Source organism: Lissotriton helveticus, chromosome 4_1, assembly GCF_964261635.1.
Source record: "Lissotriton helveticus chromosome 4_1, aLisHel1.1, whole genome shotgun sequence".
Taxonomy (NCBI): Eukaryota; Metazoa; Chordata; class Amphibia; order Caudata; family Salamandridae; genus Lissotriton; species Lissotriton helveticus.
In genome coordinates this window covers 250,829,197-250,850,246 of record NC_136063.1, presented here as the reverse complement: position 1 = coordinate 250,850,246, position 21,050 = coordinate 250,829,197, and the positions used below count along the sequence as shown (strand labels likewise).

Sequence of the window (21,050 nt, the reverse complement as noted above, 5' to 3'; positions counted from 1 at the left end):
TGGAAAGTAACTTTCATAGAACATAGTGACCACATTATATAGTTCAAATCAAACTAAGGTAAATTCTTTTTATGGCTTTCCCGTAACCATGTTATTATTAGATCTCCTTTATTAAATCCGGAAGCCTGCGGGTACAAACGTATAATTTTACAGCCACTTCTGTTTTAACATCCAATCACCCGATTGCCGAAATAATTATGAAGCTTCCTGAATGATGCGAAGACAAAAGGGAGTGTGTCAAGTGACTAGACTACAATCCTTTCGTTCATTCCACTTCCACTCTTATCTATGACAAACATGTGCCGATACATCTAAAGTATTAAACAAATCACATTTAAGTGAAGCTACCTAGACTACTAAGGGGCAGATTTACAAGCCCCTTGCGCCACTTTTGCGTCACTTTTCCCATGTTAAAAGTGACGCAAACGTGGCACAAGGCGCTTGTAAATCTGCCTCTAAGTTCACAAATGAAACGATTTAATTGTGTCTGCAAAGACAACACTTAAACTATATAAGACATTAAAACAATTTTCATGATCAGGAGCTCTTGAAATTGTTGAAAACTAAAATACGATCATGTTCACCCAGGGGTGTACGTAAAAAGGATGCAAAACCTCACCCACCAACCTAAGTGGCATGCTTCATCATCGGGTTGCTCCTCATCAGAATCCACTTTTCATAGTCCTGACTCGCTGCTGAAGATGGGAGTTCTTGAAGGATATCTTTTAGTGGTTTATAACAAACACAGTCGACAGAAGGATCCACCAGAAAGAAGCTCAAATTACCTAAAGGTCACCTTAATTAACTGGTTCCATGCTCAGGACAGCTCCTGGCCGTCATGAGTCACGGTAGTCATGTGCTCATGACGGCCGGGAGCTGTCCGAACGTTGCCGCTCCGCCCACACGCGATTAATTCCCCGCCTGTGCGGGCGAATGAATCAGTGGGCGGAGTTTGGATGACTCCCGGCCGTCATGAGCACATTACTACCGTGACTCATGATGGCCAGGAGCCGTACTGAGCACCTTCGGCACTGCGGCCACACACCCCTCCCCCTCGCACCGAAAAGGGGTTTATTTTTTTGCAGATGTATGTGGTAATATTAAAAATCAATAGTGTTACTTGTTGGAGGACAGTCAGGGATTCACCATTCCCTTTTGGTGGACATGTTTCAGCCCTTTGTCTCAATCCTAATACGAGGCCTAGGGCTCTATTCAGAACGTGGACCCTAATTGGAGTAAATCTGCACACGGGCATCACTATCAAGCACCTACTTGTAAGTTTGGCGATGGTGGCAGTACAGCCACTGCCACACTGGCAGTCCGACCGCCCTATTACAACTTGGGCGGTCAAACCGCCATGGCACTGCCGCAACTGCCAGGGATCAGAGATCCCTTGTGTTGGCGCAGCGGTCTTGAGGCTGCAATATGCTAACACAGTTTCACCAAGCATATTACGAGTTTCCTCTCCACCACAGTTTTTATGGCAGTTCATACTCCATACAAACCGTGGCAGGGAGAAAACAAAGGGGACCCTACAGGGCCCCCTGTTGCCTCCGAGCCATTGGGTGCATGCAGGGTGTTACATGTTGTACCGATGTTGTGCATACACCCTCGTACCTGCATAACATTGACGGCATCAGTCCATGCCGTGCAGGTACTGCCTTTGGCATTTCTATTGCTGTGTCCATTTCATAGGCACTGCCAAATAACTGCCTGCCAGTGATTGTAAAAGTAGTAATCTGGCAGGCGGTGCGCGTACGGGTTTGGCGGTGTGGGAGAGGGGCGGCGGTGTGCAGGTCCCGCTCCCACACTGCCAATCTCGTAATCTGGCCCTTAGTCATCATCCTAAAAATGAATATTGGTGTCTGTGCACTTGTCACACATTCACACAACATGTATTCAAAATACTTGCTTTTGAATAGTATACTTGAAGATAAATCATAACCCAGTTATGCTGGTGTGCTGCAGGGACTCACTGTAGTCAAACACTTGTCAAGAAAAATAATGGATACAGTGGACCGGTCAGTCCTCCACAGGCCTTCTTAAGCACACTCTGCATGCCCTGAAGCCTACAATCCAGTCGCTCAGCATTGCTATACTCATCTAAACAAACATTCTTTTGTTCTGAGCTTCGAACCCTCAGTGACGCTTTGCACCCACTATCCGCCCCACATCCTAGGATGTATTCAACAAATTAAAGGCCACGCTCTGCAGCCCTCTACAAAACACACCACTGCTCAACCACACAATTCTATTTTTGGCATGAGTGAAGGAAGGGATGAGGAACAGTTGTTGACTAACAGTCATAGACGTCACCAGGAGGAGTACACATGTGTACCTAAAACCTGGCTACTCCCTGAAACCACCTCTCACAAGAAGCAGATTATAGGCTTCTGGGAATTGTGTACTTCACATGCACCCACACACAATTGCAAATGAATGCCTTACACAGAGGTTTATAAGCACTAGGGCAAACAAAACAAATAAAGAGAAGCATACAGTATAAATACAACGGCTGATTTCTGCTCTAAAGGTAATTTCAACCGGTAAATGCTGGAAAGTTTCAAAACGGTATCAATATTAACTAGCTAGCCTTCATTTCTAAGGGGGAGAGATTTACAAAAAAAAACATGCAGTGCATGGCAGCTCCCCACGAGGCTGCGCCGCGTCGAGAGCGAGGGAGCAGGTGAGCGCTAGGTCTTCAGAGATATTGCTCTCTCCTCCACTTACCCTTGCGCCTGCACCAATTTCAGCGGCCTTGCGCCATGCACACACCTTAGCGCCATAGTACGAGGGTGTGTGCAAGAGTCTTTGGACAGGAGGGGTACCCTTCTTGTAGAAAATACTATGCCTAGACATAACGGAATGCTTTGCACATTGCAGCATGCGCTTGTTAGCGTCACCTTTTGTGATGCTAACCAGCACAAAAGGTTTGTAAATCTCCCCCTACGTGTTTTTATGATTAGATTTTGCTGTGCAAATGTACCTCAAGATTTAAACACGAAACATTTATGTCCTAAAATTGTCATGAACATAAAATCCGTCGACAAAAGGAGATCATATGCCCACATTCCATGGCCGGTCTTCTGCCAGTGACACGTTAATCCTTCTACAAAGACATCAGTATTTCCAATGGAGGAAGTGTCTGGCTGATTAGGGAATTTTCTGACTAGGGAATTTTCTAATTCACAATAATATATTACATATCTTATATCTTTTTAAGTCGTCAACGAAAAGTAAATTGAGAAAGGACCACAGTCACAAACTATTGGGTACTAAGGCAAATAAATAAGCAAGATATCCTGGAGACTAGCCTGGATTAAAAAAAGTACATTCTTGGAAAAGAGCTACTCCAGTTAAATAGTAAAACTGCAAGCAGTTTAAGGAAACCATTAAGTAAAGGTAGGCTAGGGTTGTCCAATTTTTATTCCTCAATGTATGGTTCTCTTCCAAACTGCAATTCTAATTGGCATATATTTGGGCTATAAGGGCTAGCAGGACCCAGACTGGCAAAGACTTTGGGCCTGATTACGGCTTTGGCAGAGCGGCAGTCCCGCCAAGCATATTACTGCCTCCTGACTGTCGTAACTCCACCAGGTAACGGAGGTTACCTGGAGGCTGCGGCGGTGCAATGGCAGTCTGATCGCCCAAGTCCTAAAAGGGCGGCCGGGAGGCAGGGTGTCCCACAATTCACTGTGGGCTTCTTAGGATTTAAACTACCTAGTGACTTTAATAAGCCTTCGGCCATAGGAAGATCAATTGTGAGGTCACAGATGTGCATTGTTTTAGCTAAGTTCGTCCAATAATATATCGCAAATACTGAGAAATCAAATGTTGATGTATCTGACTTGCTGAGCCAAAAACGTATATTTCTATCTTTTCAAAGCACTCGTGGAGTTTAATGCAAATAATTGAAAAGATTTAATTTTCTAAAGCTCAGAAATGCCAAAAACTAAACCATTACATAAAACGATGTTTGACGGGTGCATCGAGTTAATTATTGCCATTTATCTCAGTTGATGGACACCACAACTGTAGGATAGTTAAGTTAAATTGTAAAAATATTATCGAAAAACAGATAAGTGCAGTCAAAAGATCTGATTTTTGCACACACATCAAGGCACACAACATGCAGGCGACACACAAGGACACAGAGGGTACGTAAGCACAGATAGCAGCATACCTGCAAACATTTTCACAATGTCCAACAGATCAGGCACCATGCACTAAGACCAAAAAAGGCATCAATGTACAAATACACGAATACATGATTGTGTCGCAGGAAATGCAAGGAGGTGTAAGTAGGATGTGAATCACTAGGTGCTGTGCCTCGGGGCACTTACTGATGTACAGTTCATCAGAACAGGTGCGTGGCAACAAATAAATATTTACACACTGCAAATTGGGCCCGTTTTTGTTCTTGTCCTCTCAAGTGGATGTTGTGTGGCGAAGTTCTGGGAGTATATATATATATATATATATATATATATATATATATATATATATATATATATATATATATATATATATATATACACACATACACATAATATATCTTTAGAGAAAGACCTCACATAATATAGAGAAAGACCACAGCTGCGGTCGAAATGTGTATATATATATATATATATATATATATATATATATATATATATATATATATATATATATATATATATATATATATATATATATATATACACACACATACATACACTAAATAAGCCAGTCACCTCCGACATTTTTCAAAGCAAAAAAAGATTTCCGGTCTCCAAGGCACCGAGTGCTTTACTATGGTAAGTACCTATTTGTTGGTAGATTCTATACTTAGAACTTTTTTTGTCACCCATGTACACGGCTAATACAAAGGCGTGCACGCACACAGGCAAACATGCACAGCTGCAGGAGGTCCTGTGTTAAGAGGAGTGACACTTTCATCCAGTGCTGGGTTTTGCCTCGCAGCGTTTGGTATACTGAAATTTCAAACAATACAACGAAAAAGCTAATACCGTCTCAGAAGGCAACGTTCTATGGCTAAGTAGATTTGCCAAAACAAGGCCACTTGGCTGCCGCGCTCATAGCAAGAGAAACGTTTCTAAAACCTAAAGAGATCCTGGCTAGAATGCTGAAAGTCTGGCTTCCTGTAGGTTTGCTGCTTTCAAGCGTGCTGGGCCTTTTTGATGGTGCATGAAGGAGATTCAATCAAGTGAGCGAAAGTGGGCTAAAGCCACAAGATGCAATCTTAAGACCATCTGTGATCAACTGAAAGTGGAAATAGATCCGAAGACATTGCAAATCAATGTAACAAAGAGTGCACTAAGAATGCAGGGTAAAGTATTGTCACGAGCAGTCGACAGAAAGTATTTGAGTAAGAAAGACTCTGTAAAATGTATGAGTAACAGCTGGGAGAAAGATCTAAGCTATCCCTACCTTGCTACATTACCGAATCGTTGGTTAAGAATGGAGGTACTAAGGATTAGAATCTGCATCAATCCGGCCGTAATAAATAGTGCAATAAAATCTGGCCGAATTCAAGAAGATGGCAAATGCATGTGTAATCTAGGGACGAAATGTAGTATTTTACATATTTTATTGGACTGTCGGAAATTTTTATACTTACATAAATTAATACTCCGTACAATTTTTTTAAAGTATGATATGAGGGCGCGTTCACAAGCATGGGAGCTTCTCGCTGATATGGAACATTTAGATATCACGATAGCCATTGGAAAATTTATGCAGGGTGTCTATAGGTTCCCTGGTCCAATAGAGGCCTAAGAGAAGCAAGGCGCCTTGCAATTTTAAATGACATCTGTGGTTTTAATTTGGTAGGAATGTAGTTTTAAGGTTATTAATGCTTGTACTGCTTAAAGAAATGACTATGTAATATGTAGATTTTTTCTTTTTCAAATGATAATGTATGTGCTGTGGTTTAAAGACCAGATGGTTTAAATAAACTTTATTTATGACTGACTGACACACACAATATATATTTAGAGAAAGACCTCACATAATATAGAGAAAGACCACAGCTGCGGTCGAAATGTATATTCATATACACACATACATACACTAAATAAGCCAGTCACCTCCGACATTTTTCAATGCATTAAAAGATTTCCGGTCTCCAAGGCACCGAGTGCTTTACTATGGTAAGTACCTATTTGTTGGTAGATTCTATACTTAGAACGTTTTTTTTGTCACCCATGTACACAGTTATTACAAAGGCGTGCACGCACACAGGCAAACACGCACAGCTGCAGGAGGTCCTGTGTTAAGTGGAGTGACACTTTCATCCAGTGCTGGGGTTTTGCCTCGCAGCGTTTGGTATACTGAAATTTCAAACAATACAACGAAAAAGCAAATACCATCTCAGAAGGGAACGTTCTGTGGCTAAGTAGATTTCACAAAACAAGGCCACTTGGCTGCCGCGCTCATGGCGAGAGAAACTTTCTAAAACCTAAAGAGATCCTGGCTAGAAAGCTGAAAGTCTGGCTTCCTGTAGGTTCGCTGCGTTCAAGCGTCCTGGGCCTTTTTGATGTGCTTCTTCCGAACCCATAAATAACGAAATGTTCCCAACTTAGAAGAGCGTTAACAATAAAAGCAAAGTAGTTTCAACATTCTACTAGAGATCTAGATTGGCTCCTCAAATGCTTTTTTTGGTTGAGTATTAGGCACATGAATTAGTAAAAATGGTATCCCCACCAAGTCAAACAAGCACTGCCTGGTCAATAGGAGAGGCTTATTTAGGTGAACACGTAAAAAATAAAAATGCTGTTTTGCCTGCCTCTGCGTGCATTAGCAGTTTTAGCACAGTAAAGTCAGACTTGGGTTTGTGAAAGCTCAGTTTGTGTTGGTTTGTGTGTGCGACTGAGTCAATGCTTGGAACTTCCTATTCTGAATAATGCATGGAGGGGGTATATACGCGCTCATCTTGGGTATCAAGAGCGCACTCGGTCCTTGCACTCCAGCCCCAACTCACCTTCCCATGCCCAGCAGGGGACTTTGCTTGGTCCATTATAATGAAAATGTGGATTTGTATTATATTGCAGCATTTATATAGCGCTTACTAACCCCATGTGGAGTGCTGCAGCCCTTATCTACATGGGTAGTAAATACACCGTGCCGAGTGTGTGGTTGGAAAGAAGTTTGTTTTGATCCTATTCGGAAGTGTTTCCATATTGTGAGTGTTCGACACCGAGGTGTGGTTATCGTCTTATGGGACGCAGCGCACAGCAGTGTGGTGGAGGATGAAGTGTGGGAGACATATGATTCTTTTTATAGTTTTCAGTATGCTGGGAGCTTTAAACAGCTCTACGGGTCCCTTTATGGTATTTGTATCATACAGTCTGCACTAGATTGACCAATCTGATATTCTGTGTGTATTTGTGGTCCTGAGCTGGCACTGTGGGAGAGGAAGAAATCTGTTGGGATGGGCATTTATTATCATTCTGTATCCAGGTGGCTTAAGAAGTGGTCAAATCGCATAGATATTTGGGTACTGCAGTAGTAGGCTATATTAAAGCCCTCTGAATTGTCCAGTAATGTGTAACAGACATCTTCAGTTATTGAATGCCTGTTCATTTGGTGAGGTTGTTTTTTGGCTCTGCAGTTCTGGTTATTGACAACCCTCATAGCAGATATATCTTGTGTGAATGTCTGAGGTGTAAGTTACAATCTGCTGCTGACTGCTGTGTATTATTGGGGGCCACAACTGTTACATAAGCAAGTGCATAACTACATAATGCCAGGGCACACCATAGGTCAGCCCTACTACCTAGCTTACTGTCATATTGAAAGGCATTTGCTAGTTGAGTGGTTTCCAATTTGTGTGTTGCAAGCAGAGGTTTGTGTTTGAGGGAGTAACTGTTTTCTGGGCTCGGTTTGCAGGACGTGGGTGGCATATGGCAATAGGCACCCGGAAGCAGTGGCGTCACTAGGGTTGGTGTCACCCGGTGCAGGTAACTCATGGTGTCACCCCCTCACATCTTACCAGATGGACCATCTCATCCTCTGCCTGCACCATGTCCCCTCTGCCTGCACCATCTCCCCTCCGCCTGCACCATCTCACTCCCTGCCTGCACCATCTCTCCCCCTGCCTGCACCATCTCTCCCTCTGCCTGCACCATCACACCCTCTGCCTGCACCATCACACCCTCTGCCTGCACCATCACACCCTCTGCCTGCACCATCACACCCTCTGCCTGCACCATCACACCCTCTGCCTGCACCATCACACCCTCTGCCTGCACCATCACACCCTCTGCCTGCACCATCACACCCTCTGCCTGCACCATCTCACCCTCTGCCTGCACCATCTCACCCTCTGCCTGCACCATCTCACCCTCTGCCTGCACCATCTCACCCTCCGCCTGCACCATCTCACCCTCCGCCTGCACCATCTCACCCTCCGCCTGCACCATCTCCCCTCTCACCCTCTGCCTGCACCATCTCCCCTCTTCCTGCACCATTTCACCCTCTGCCTGCACCATCTCACCCTCTGCCTGCACCATCTCACCCTCTGCCTGCACCATCTCACCCTCTGCCTGCACCATCTCACCTTCACCCTCTACCTGCACCATCTCCCCTCTGCCTGCACCATCTTACCCTCTGACTGCACCATCTTTCCTCTGCCTGCACCATCCCTCCCTCTGCCTGCACCATCCCTCCCTCTGCCTGCACCATCCCTCCCTCTGCCTGCACCATCCCTCCCTCTGCCTGCACCATCCCTCCCTCTGCCTGCACCATCCCTCCCTCTGCCTGCACCATCCCTCCCTCTGCCTGCACCATCTCACCCTCTGCCTGCACCATCTCGCAGCGCACATATGTGCAAATGTTTGCGCAGATGCACGTTGTTCGTGACACGCCCCAGGTGTCTGCTTAAACCTGCGGGTCCTGTGTCGCTTGGCTTGTATCAGGTCACGTGCTTGACTCTGTGTCCCTTATACAGAGTCAGAATAATTCAGAAATGTGCCCCATCTTCCCGGTGTCTCTTTCTATCTCTCCCGTACCAGGATCTTTTATACCAGTAATTTGATTTTGAATGTTTTTTTCCTTGGCCATCCAGGCCAGGAAATTACCCATTTTCTCACCCTCTCCATATACCTGGCAATTACTGGCCCGACTATTAAGAATTTCCTTACCTTGAAAGAAATCTTTCAAAGTTTCTTTCTTTTCCTGCCATAAATGCAAAGCGCTAGAAGACTGCTTGGTCAAAGGTTTACACTATGCCTCGCCAGCCCCTCTTTGCTAACTATACTGCTGTTTGCTTTTGTTCTCTCGTACCCTGCAGAATTGGACTCGGTTCACCCACTTGGCGTCCGTGTCCCAGGCTGGCATCTTTTGATTCACCCTTTCTCCCGAAGTGAATCCAAAAGTGACAGAAAATGTTCCTTTCCAGGTCTCAAATGATTGTTCACACCCGTCTCTTATTGTCTTTAGAAAGCCATAAAGCAACTATTCCCTTAATAATACGTTACTAAAACTCCTCCTGCATCCGACTGTTAAACCTCCTTCCTGTTCTAGTGCCTGGATGCGATATATTACTTTAGTGCTGCTATATAGATATAAAAATATAAATTGAAATGTAAGTGGAATTAAAATCAGTTTAGTTATATCTGAGATTTCCACAGATGCTAAGAAGACCATAAGCCTCGGAGTTTCTGTAAAATCCCAAATGTTGGCATTATTTATTCATTCTTATGCACATACTGAATTAATGGATACAACTAATCTGTACCTGCGAGCGGAATCGGTAAAGTATTTATTTATTCAAAGGTGAATGCCTTTTGGAAAGGCTTTCGAAACCGAGCGCCTGCTTGGTTTATTTTGGCATTTTACGTCTCATAGCGGTCGCTTTTTGAAAGAACAAAACATTACTCATTACTCATTACAGATGGTGTCACCCCCATGTGAGGGTGTCACCCGGTGCGGTCCGCACCCCCCGCACCCCCCTAGTGACGCCACTGCCCGGAAGCTCCACTGTTTACATCCAACTGACCATTTTGTGTGGAGGGTCTAGCTCTCCTACAAGGGCATGGAGAATTTCTCTTGATTTAGCTATTGGCTAATTTGAGATTAAGTTGTCAGAACTTTAATTTTTAGCGTTATTCTGCACTACCTGTATAAATCCCTTTTCCTTCGGATTAAGAGGCACAAGTTCTAACCTTGTTCTCCACTTGCACTGAGGTTTTTATTTCCAAGTGGTTTCATTTGAAACCTGGGTGCAGTTTTGGTGGAGCAGAAAGTGAAAGGGTCATGCAGTGTATGCAGTGCTTTAAATGGGCCGGAACTGTCCAGTACGGAGTACCAGCACTTTTTATTTTGAGAGGGAGAGTACCGGCACTTCAAGAGAAATGCGATACTTTTAATTGGAGAATACCGGTACTTCTCAGAAACAAGCAGGTACTCTGTTACCGAGTACCTGCACTCCAATTTTTCCATTTCAGGCACAGAGTGTATGTATAGCCACTCCGCACAATATCTACAGCCCATTTGTCACCCGTTAGGTTTTTGGCATTTACCTAAACAAAATCTAACACTAAAGCTGCATACGTAGGGTGGGAAAGTCCCAAGCTGTGCTGGTTTCTTGCAGAGCAACTCCCGCTCTTAATCTGCTCTGATGTAGTGAATTGTAAGCTGGAGAAGTTGATGCTCTTCTAACAGCGATTTCAACACTATATTGTAATCTTCTTCAAATTCAGATTCGGAGAGATGTACTTGAGATTCGTCCAGACCAACTGCCTTCAAGGTCTCAGCCTTACCCTTTCATCCTTTACTTTCAGTCGTTGGTCCATGGCTCGAACTGCAGGGAAGTAGGACAGGTCCCTAATTTGTGTCCTGTAACAGGAAAGTTGAAATTGACAAGGATGATGATGACTTACCACGCAGGAGTAGGAGCACATGGGGTCTTATTGTGGGAGTAAGTGCAGCAATACTGCTGGGGCGAGGTACCCCTGTGGCACTCCCTATACGCTTGCTTTATACAGGCTCGATCAAGCAAGAACTGGTGGCAAATCACCCAAACAAGTAAATGGCTGAAGTGGCCAGACCCAATACTCTTTTTGTACACACCAAGAGACTTTTGGCTTAAGCCAGATCTAAAAATGTCTTAAATACCAGTACAGGAAAGATGTTCAGCATATGCGTGGTAAAATACCAGCCACGCCTTCCTTGAAAACTTGTACTCCTGTGACTAGGTTCAACAAGACTAAATCAAGTTTCAGGGGTTAGCCTATTCCTGGTAGGCACAAATAGCATTATAACAATCCAGATGCCGAAAAATATTCTGCAACTGTGTTTAAGTGACTTGATGGGCTGGTGTTTACTGACCCATAAACCTAATGCTAATCCATAAAATAGTGCGTAATATAGAGTGCTGCTGAAGGATGATTGATGTGTATTGCTGTGAACCTCTCAGAATTCCTCTGTTTTATTTTAAAAAGTGTGCTGCAACATAGATACCACTAACAACTACAGGGGCAACCCACCCACCTGAACCAGGGGTAGCAGATAAGTAATCCTAACAGTTCAGGAGGCAATTAACAAAAAACAAACATTGAATAACTTATTGTAAATAAATTAACATTAGTGGCACAAAGTGAGGAAAAAAGTGACAAAAGAAAGGAATGCAAGAAAAAAGGGGGGAGGAAAGAAACAAAGGTAAGATACATAAGTCAATTCAATTACAACCAATGTATAAAAAATATATTTCAAATTTATTATAAATATACAAGCTCAGAAAAAGAATAGCTGGTTTACACAAAAGTATATCGCATTGAGGACCAGACAAGTGGCAAACAACAATTATGTTGAAAAAATTGGGGTACAACATACAGAAATGATGTGTCCGCCTAAAGCTTTAAAAGCCACATATGCGTCGACGGCGTTTCAACCGCTAATCAATTGCGCGGTCATCATCAGGACCAGGTAAATCACTGAGCATCAGAACAATCTTTCAGGGACTCTTTCCATAAAAGAAAGGAAAATCGGAGAATTCTTCAGACGATATAATTCAATAAGAAGCGGTGTCCATTCCGCTCACACAAGGCTAGCTGGAACCCTTCCGATTGGTATCAACGATATATAAGAAATTGGGATCCAATCCTCACTCATGGATTATGATGGAGTGACAGTTCAATAGAGTACACCCAGCAATATGCTATCAGTGTCCTGTTGCGCTATCGAAATGAAGCGGGTCAATCACAAGCAGGATTAGTTGATTTATGAAATGAAATGATTACGCACTTATATAGCGCACGACTCCCCGTAGGCATCTCGGCGCTTGTACGAATACCACCGAGGAACCCTTCCTGGCCTTTCCCTGTGAGGAGCCCACTCCTGGACAACCCCAAGGTGAAGTCAGGCATCCTCAGCGTTGTTGGGGCCGTTGTAGAGATTAAGCAAGCTATTGCCCAGAGGTGCAGAGTGGGACTCATGATTAGAATAGGTACTGAGGCGAGAATTATCAGGTCCGAGGAAATTGAGCCCGAGACCCGCCAAGGCGGGAATTGAACCCTGGTCCCGGCCAGACTACTGCATCAGGGTCTGCCGCTCTAACCATTGAGCCACACTTCTCTACTACATTATATTAATATTCATAACAGTCGTGTGACTAATATCCATATGCTTAGTTCACTCTTCTTGCCCTGAGGAACAAAAAGTTGGTAAGCACTATAGGCCTGATGCAGTTTTCATTCATAAACGCAAGATGTGCAATTTTCACATGAATTGTAAGTGAGCGGGAATGCCCTTTACAATGCCACCTATGTACTAACAGTTTCCATCGCAAATGTTACATTCACATAGGGTCGCAAGATGACCTGCCTAATGAATATTAATTAGGCACATTGAAACCCCTTATGATTGATGGCAAATACAGACTCCGGTGAAGCACACCATTAACTTTGACCTGGTGATAGCTAGCTAATTGCAACTCTATTTTACAGATTTCCTAACACCAGCTGAACCTCACTGGAAATGCAAAAGAATTGAATGCTTATAATAGCATGAAAATGTATGCATTGCCATTCTGCGGCAGTATGGGCTGATCTCCCTAAACTCGTCAAGAAACACTGGTCTTATTGACCGAAGGATCATGGCACCAGCTGTCTCCAGGGAAGCACTTCCATCAGTATAGCTCGACCATGGGTTTGCATCGAAGCCTACTCTGGGGAGGTTAAACGGGGCTTCGTTGGTGATTGCTGGCATGTCTCAGATACTTGTACGAGGGCCAGCAGCATTAAACCCAAACAGAATGATGGATCCTGTCTGGCCAGGTGCAGCTTCTACTATACATCACCTGTCCTGGGTTGAGCTGAAAATATATTTATCAGCTGCCTCAGACGTTGCTGTATACTCTGTCCCTACAGATACAGTAAACTACTCCACGAAAACCTAGAAAGTCAGTCCGCAGGTAGCCATATGAGCCTAATGCAGGTGTTTCTATGACTACTATACAAGAGTAGTTAATTGTGTGCATGAATCACCCCAACTGGGCTAACTCGGTGCACGGTCAACCCAAAAAGATTGTACGCAAGATCTAAAACAGCGCCATTTTTAATGCTTTCCTAAATTTGCAATAATCCAAGATAGTTCGGGCAGAAAACAGCAATTTATTCCAGAAGGCGGGAGCCAAGTGAGAGAAGGCTCTTCCACCACATGTATATCGATGAATGTGTGAGAACAATAGAAGCTCCGTATCACTGGAACCAAATTCCTAGTGGAGTGATAGTGCTTTAGTCTCTGACAGAGGTGCTGAGACCCATTCCCCTACAGAGCTTTACAGATTAAACAGCATATTTTAAAAACTATTCTTTACTGGCAGCCAGTGTAAACATTGTAGAAGAGGAGTAGAGGGCATTAATAGGAGGCCAGTTACAGATCAGTGTGAGGTCTACTGACTGCACAGTTGCAAGGACGTCTGTCACTAGAAACGAAAAGACCCCTTTAAAAGGAAGCATAAGGTATCTGCATCTTGTACACCTCAGTGTCTGGAAGACTATTTTTGAATGTGGGTCAAGATTTGCCTGGATTTATGTTTCAGTGAGAGCCATGGTTTCTATGACCTATAGTCCAAAAGCATTTATCCTTGATGCAGGGAATTTTTTCCGAGGCTGCAACAGAGTCTCTTCAGGGGCAGCACTATCGCCTCCCCAAGGGCTCAATGAGCTTTCTTGCCAGTGGCTCCACACTTTGATGTTCTGGCTTCTCTACCAAGAGGTTCTCTGAGGTGCAGGGAAATCCTATACAATGGCCATTCAGCTTCTTGCGCTGAGAGGCATCAAGTACACTGAACCTCTCTGGGGTAGCGTCCTCGAACCACCTGTGCTCGGCATTTCAAAGGCTCCTTCCCGTCCCTTGATTTGGAAAGGGATGTGTCAAAGAGGCTTCAAATGCTTCTGTTTTGGGGACGCTATTGGTTTCTCACTCTCCGAATCTAAGGCTTCTGATCCCAGTGGCTACTGGGACCCTGTTCTATGGGTTTTGTGCCAGAGGCCCTACACAGTCATTTGGCTAAGGGGCAAGGGCATTCAAAGTTTTTGTCCCACAAGGTTCAAGGTCGTCCACTTTGAAGGTATAGTGGCCTGTGTCGTCTCCTCCACTTTTTGCGGAGTCTACTGTCTAAGGGTTACAGACCCCCTGAGCTGCAGGACGCGCTACCATTTCTCGCTCCAAAACCAGGGGAACATATTCTGCCACAAACTGCTTTCCCATTGGGTGCTGTCTCAAAGGTGGGGGCCCAAGACCCACAATGCAGTTAGGGCCTCTGGTGGCATAGGAGTAGCCAAGGGGCAAATGACAATCATGCTCAAGGGCAGGACGGAGAATGAGGGGGGCTCGGCAGGGAGAGGGCCACTGGCGTAATGAAAAGTGAGGGGGCCTCCCTGCATGGTATTTAGGGGGGGCCCCCTCCGGGCTCAATCAGGAGCTCTCTGGCCAGCGTGCAGTGCCGAGGGGGCCCCTTGGAGCTAGGGGTCCCCCCCGCACCGCGTGGGCTGCGGGGGCCTGTGTTACGCCCCTGGAGAGGGCCCCCGACAGCTTCTCGTATTCCCCGCCGTGTCCCGAGCAGCACCTCAGCGACGCTGACAACAGGCCAAGGGCGCCCACGTCCACCGGTGAGAGGGCGCCGAGCACGCGCCGACAGCAGCCTTTCCTGGCACGAGGCTGCGCAGGGGACTCTGCTCGGAGGTACCGCGAGGCACGAGCTCGGTGTGCGGGACTTTGCAGCGGTGGCTGCCAGGTTTGCTGCAGAGCAGAGAAGTGAAACGGGTGCGGTGTTGTGTGTGTGTACAGATATCAGCAACGAATGGACTGGCACTCAACTTTAACCATGTGTCACGGCTGGTAAATGCCCCGTATCCCGGCACCCTCAGGCAGTCCAAGGCTTTGCATTCTGGGACCTGCAGTTCTGCAGTTCTGCACTTCTGTAGTCTTCGGTTTAAAAGCCCCAGCTGGACGCCGCATGCACGACAGGATGATTTGTAGTTCGTTCCACACAGTCTATAAATGCTGCCACAACTTCGGACGGAAAGCTGACTCAGGCGGCCGGAAGCCTGACTCACGCGTCCCAAAGTGCCTCTGGCAGGCACTTTTGGACTGGTTACATCTGGCGTTTGCAGCATTAAGAAGTGACATAACTACACAGGCGCTACATAATGAAATCTTAACGATGTCAGAATCACAAATATTAGGGGAGATCTCAGATACTCCCCGAAATTCAATAAAACAAAAAATATTAGATCTTGGATATAAATGCTATTTTGTATTCCAAGTTCGAGGAGTGTGGGCCAGGGGCATGAAGCATGCTGGGATAGCAGGCCTGCTGACCTGCCCGTGTTGGGTGTGGTTAGGTGACAATGGTAACAGCAGTACTTTCCCACATGATATCGGGCGTTTAAACTGGTAATTATCCTTCATTTAATTAGCCGCCATTCACAACTACATGACAAGTTCTTCCAGAAACCTGCTATTCCTGATAGACAACCCGAATTCAGGCGGTCAGTACCGGATACCATTGTCTTGCAAACATTTCCATGAAGCTTCCAGCAACTTCCAAACACTTCGCATTTGTTACCCGAATTAAACAGTAGATACAGTAGAAAGACTCAAATAAAAATTACTGCCCTGTCAGATCTCACCATCAAAGAGCAAATACTTTACCCAACGCCATCCACATATCAGAACACTATCAAATGCTTCTTTACGGTTAACAAAATGTTAAGGGGGCTGGATAAAAAGCCCATCTTTTAATAAACATTCTAGATGTTACAAAAACTTCAGAGGTTTGCTGGATATTGAAAAAAACCTGAAGGAATAAGCAGTAGTAACTGAATATCAGCAGATTTCTGGAAAATGTTACTATGCTCGTTATCGGAGCCCGAAATACATTTAGAGGAGCTAGCCAACTATTACCACAAGCGTGGCATGCTTAAGCAGCCAAAAATTTCAAGAAATTATATAATAGTCTGCAACTTTTCAAATATTATATATCTGTGGTATTTTGCCAGACACAGTCGTTGACAGAAGTGACGTAACTATTGTAAGGGTGCTGAGAAATTGCTTACTATTTGGAACTATACTACAAATCTCTAAGAATCGGTTTATTCAGCAGAAAATCGAACGGCAAAGCCAACAGAGCAGAGTCCATATATTTGGCACATTCTCAAACCAACCATGAGAGCAAAGCCATAATATGTAGTATTCAGGACATTCCTGGGAAAGAACTATTTAAACAGGCCCTGGTGAGCAGCAACCCCACAGAACCGGACGCAACCTGTTCGAGTCTTCAACGCTTCACCTGGAGGCGCCTTGGCTAACCAGGAGACGATTTAGAAACAGCAGGACTGGGAACCAAAACCGGCCCTGGCAAAGTGCTCGGCCGCCCCCTAGACAACCCCCCCCCCCTTGGGGGTGCGACCGCGCTCTTTGCCAGGGCTGTTTTTCGGCCGATTTTGTTACATGCTGCAAAAACAGCCCTGTAACAAAAACGGCCCCCAGGGGCCCAAAACCGGCCCACACCCTTGCGGCGCACCGGGGGATTGCCCGGTCCCCGCAACGACCAGTCCGGGCCTATATTTTTTCAGTTTCTAAACACTGCCCAAAACATTGAAAGATGGCGGGGAGCTGGAGGGAGTGAGTTCCTAGAGCAGCAAGAAGGAGAGAGTGAGTTCCTAGAGCAGCAAGAGGGAGAGAGTGAGTTCCTAGAGCAGCAAGAGGGAGAGAGTGAGGGGTGAGAGTTTCTAGAGCAGCAAGAGAGAGTGAGTGAGTTCCTAGAGCAGCAAGAGGGAGAGAGTGAGTGAGTTCCTAGAGCAACACGAGAGAGTGAGTTCCTAGAGCAGCAAAAGGGAGCGAGTGAGGGGTGAGTGAGTTCCTAGAGCAGCAAGAGAGAGTGAGTGAGTTCCTAGAGCAGCAAGAGGGAGAGTGTGAGTTCCTAGAGCAGCAAGAGGGAGAGAGTGAGTTCCTAGAGCAGCAAGAGGGAGAGAGTGAGTGAGTTCCTAGAGCAGCAAGAGGGAGAGAGTGAGTGAGTTCCTAGAGCAGCAAGAGGGAGAGAGTGAGTGAGTTCCTAGAGCAGCAAGAGGGAGAGAGTGAGTGAGTTCCTAGAGCAGCAAGAGGGAGAGAGTGAGTTCCTAGAGCAGCAAGAGGGAGAGAGTGAGTGAGTTCCTAGAGCAACACGAGAGAGTGAGTTCCTAGAGCAGCAAAAGGGAGCGAGTGAGGGGTGAGTGAGTTCCTAGAGCAGCAAGAGAGAGTGAGTGAGTTCCTAGAGCAGCAAGAGGGAGAGAGTGAGTTCCTAGAGCAGCAAGAGGGAGAGAGTGAGTGAGTTCCTAGAGCAGCAAGAGGGAGAGAGTGAGTGAGTTCCTAGAGCAGCAAGAGGGAGAGAGTGAGTGAGTTCCTAGAGCAGCAAGAGGGAGAGAGTGAGTGAGTTCCTAGAGCAGCAAGAGGGAGAGAGTGAGTGAGTTCCTAGAGCAGCAAGAGGGAGAGAGTGAGTTCCTAGAGCTGCAGGAGGGCCCAGCGGTCTGAAGGATCTTCAAGTGAGAGACCTAACGTTCACTGTGGAGGTTACGACGCTCTGCACCCGGATAGAACATGTGGGTCAACAACTAAATCGCGAGGAAGAGAGGACGAGAGGACCAGGGCGGGAGTGGGCCGGAAGCACCGGGCAGCGTCCCCACTGTATCAGCTGCTTGACCGGCAACCAGTGGAGGCTGTCAGGGGCCTTCCTACCTCACTTCCAATTCCTTCTCCACCCACCAAACTCACCAGAGAGCATAGATAACCCCGGGCTAACCCAGAGAATATATTATAACAAAACAAACCATCCAACCTGCAGCCCAGACAATGCTACACATCACCCCAAAGGTACCACCATCAAAATGCACGACTTGTCCGAAAAGTGTCCCGATGTGGCAGCAGGCTGACAAGGTCGGCAGCAAAAATAAATAAATAGAAAACACGAATACATTAAAACCATCATGTACATTTGGATATTCATCCGGCATCGTCAGGATGTAACAATCTATTTCCAGAATCCTAGCAAAGAATATTAGATGCCTCCATTCCTGTACACACATTGTGAAGAACAGGTCAAATACTGTCAAAAACGTGCGTTTTGTCAGAATAAACAGGTTTTTTAGTTTAGGGTTTATTTAGCGTGATCTTGACCGATGGCCCCAGTGCACTTTATGTGGACACCAGTTTACGTTTTTTTAGGCCTGGGGAGATTTGCCGAGGATCACAGATTGTTGAGCTGAGCAAAGGACTCGAACCTGGTTATCCAGGTCCAAGGTCCGCTGCTCTGGTCGTTGGGCCTCATTAACCACTGTTAATTATTATTTCAAACAATGTCATGAGGCGGTGAAGGTCGTCGGGCAACTAATTGCATTTGAGGTGATTTCTCATTATTGCGAGGGCCACAAGATGTGTCCTATGGAGAAGTGCCTTTCCACCCCTCTATGTGACCCTAACCTGTCCACCGCTTTATCACGGTCACGTGGTTTAGGCCTCACCCAGAGGCTGGAGGCGCGGCAGGGATAGCCGATACCGCTACCACGCCTCCAGGCGCCCGTGCGGGGTGAAAACAGCTCTCTCTCGTGCACTGCAACACGTGCCTTCACTAGTGCTCGTGATACCCGGAGCACCTGCTGCACCCCCACACTTTATCATTAAACTATGGGGGACCCAATATGGTCACCAACACCTCTGTGTTGCCCCCACACCATCAGAAACGGCTTCGAGACTCCGCCCGCCTCCTTTAAAACAATGGGCTACCGCTTGTAGACACACTAACCCTCGTACATGAACTTGCTGCGACCCCACCTGCCCAAAGAAATGACCATTAAAATACGGCGACACTACCTGCCTAGTGCCACCCCCTGGAATTGGGGGTGATCCCAGCCCCATAACCAGGGTGCTGATCGTCAATGCAAGGACGGTGCGTGATATACCACAGGCACGCCCCCCCTCCCCCCCTCCACGTCAGCTCGTTAGTGACCCCTTAGTGACCAGCCACTCGGGGAGATGCAAGCCCTATTGTGCGAATGCACAAGGCACCCTTAGGGTGACAAGCCACGCAGGGACAAATCACATCTTGTGATACCACACCGGCCACGACCCAGGTCTCAACTCTGGAAAGTAGTTACCAACGGTGCAGCATGTGCAGTGACACCGGGACCCAGGCCTGACGTGCCACTGACGGCTGATTATCTATTATGATTTAACTGCCCAACCTGCAAGCAGGGGGGGCTTTAACTTGCACCGGTGTTCAGGACACCCTTACAACTCCACTAGGTAAACCCTGACAGCCAATTGGTGGCACCAGGACCCACGATACAGTTAACACGTTTGCTGGCAGGATTTCCCGAACTGAATCCCACTCACACCCGGAGAGCTCGGAATGTCACTCATGCACTAAGCCACGGTTTATAAGCCTGCACTAAGCCGCCAGCCTCCCTTCCCTCCCGCGGACCCCCGCACTCCTCCCTTCCAAGCCCACCGCACTCCCGGCGCTCTTTCAGCCCGCACTCTCACCTCTCCGACCGCTACTGTGGAAACTGTCCTGTCCGGAGTGCACTGTCCCAAGCCGGCTGTATTTACGTGCCGCGCCGCTGCCCTGTGTGATTTTATACAGCCTCGTGGGGTTGGGCTCGCACCGCCCTCCCCTTCCCCGTGCCGCGCCTCTGGACGGACTGTTGCGCAAGAGAGAAGGGCCGCGGCGGGGTCACTGCCGCGGGGCCTCGGGGAGGGGGTGGGTCTGCTCCGGGGTTGTGGATCCACCTAAGGGAAAGCAGGGGGTCCAGTGTAGGGGGATGTGCACCTACTTTTTTATAACTTTTTTTATTTATGTTAATTATTTTAGGAAGGCAAGGACTGATACGGAGGGGCGGGGAGCTACAACAAGAAGGCAGATAACCAGAGGAAAGCAGGAGACTTACAAGGGGGCGGAATTCTACCACAGGTGGTAGGCAGTGCTTTAAATGGGCCGGTACTGTCTGGTACTGAGTACCTGCAGTTTTTTTTTGCGAGGGAAAGTACCTGCACTTCTCACGCGAAATGTAATACTTTTAATTGGAATACCTGCACTTCCCAGAAATAAGCACAGAGTACCTGCACTTCTATTTTTCCATTTCAAGCACTGGAGGTAGGGGTCTTCCTTTTTTTTTTTTTGTATTATTTAAAACATTTTTAAATTTCCAAATAATGAACCAATACAAGTTACAGCACACTTATACATTTCAAAATCAAAGTTTTTACAATTCTTGTACCGTTATTTGCAGGTGATTATGTCTACATTTTGATGTTCACAGGGGGAAAAATAAGAAAAATAAAATATATATAATAAAGACAGCGGTTTACAAACTTTTCAACCCGTATCCTCAGCTGTATAAACCCCAACAGCAGGCATCTCTTCCCGATTTATCAAACCGTATTTCCAGTTTGCCACTGGATGCCAAATCTACCTTCCCAAAGATCTACCTCTTTTTCCCTTTCTATTGTATATTGCCTTTTCTAAGTTGTAGGTCGATAATAACCGAGCAATCCACATCTGAAAGGTA

General features: G+C 46.1%; 1 protein-coding gene across 1 annotated transcript in view; it reads right to left on the bottom strand.

The window, feature by feature from the left end:
- The window catches only part of NDRG1 (N-myc downstream regulated 1), a 158,807-nt gene extending 138,524 nt beyond the window's left edge, over positions 1–20,283 (bottom strand). The window contains exon 1 of the mRNA XM_078686732.1: positions 20,026–20,283. The gene's annotated coding sequence lies outside the window, so the exon portion shown is untranslated. The remainder of the gene's footprint in view (positions 1–20,025) is intronic.
- Between the last annotated feature and the right edge of the window lie 767 nt (positions 20,284–21,050).